The sequence below is a fragment of the Plasmodium reichenowi genome, chromosome 1, assembly GCF_001601855.1.
Source record: "Plasmodium reichenowi strain SY57 chromosome 1, whole genome shotgun sequence".
NCBI lineage: Eukaryota > Apicomplexa > Aconoidasida > Haemosporida > Plasmodiidae > Plasmodium > Plasmodium reichenowi.
In genome coordinates, this window is record NC_033646.1 from 58,369 (window position 1) to 59,247 (window position 879).

Genomic DNA, 879 nt, shown 5'->3' on the forward strand with positions numbered 1-879 from the left:
TTCAAAAAAATATATACACCTATATGTATCTTCAAACATATGTAGGATAATACGAATAAATAATAAGAACATTAAATCTGCAGTTACATGTTTTATTTTTTTTTTTCTCATTAGAAAACATATCATAGAATAAACTTTAAAAGGTTTATTGTAAAATATAATATATATATATATATATATATTTTTTTTTTTTTGTCACAATTTATGTTAAGATAATATATAAATAGAAATACAAAAAAACAACCATAACAAATGATGATCTTACATACACATTTCTTAGAGATAAGGGAAAAATACATATTTATTAAAATAAATAATAAAAAAAAAAAAAAAAAAAAAATTAAGAACACAACACATATAAAATATATCCTATGTCTCACATTTTAATACATTCCTTATTACAAATTACATTTCTCCTTTTATTTCTCATTAGAAAAATCCTTTTTATTCTTTTATCAACATATATTTATTCGAAAAAAAAAAAAAAAAAAATTTTTTTTATTCTATAATAGAAAAACGAAAACAATTTCATCAAGGTACATTTTATTAAAGATATGTATAGTTCATATCTTTAAATTATTTATTATATAAAAAAAAAAAAATATATATGTATAATATATATTTATATATATGGAAATAATAAATATCTCCATAAAAATATACAATTCGTTTGTTTATATATTTATACATTAATTTATTTGTTTTTTCATTTTCTTTTGTTTTCCTTTTTATGAACAAGGAGAATAAAAAATGTTGTACATATAATATTATATAAATATATATATAATATATATATATATATATATAATAATACAGAAAAATATAAACATTTATATATTTGTTTTATTATAATATTATATTAAAGAAATACAAAAATAT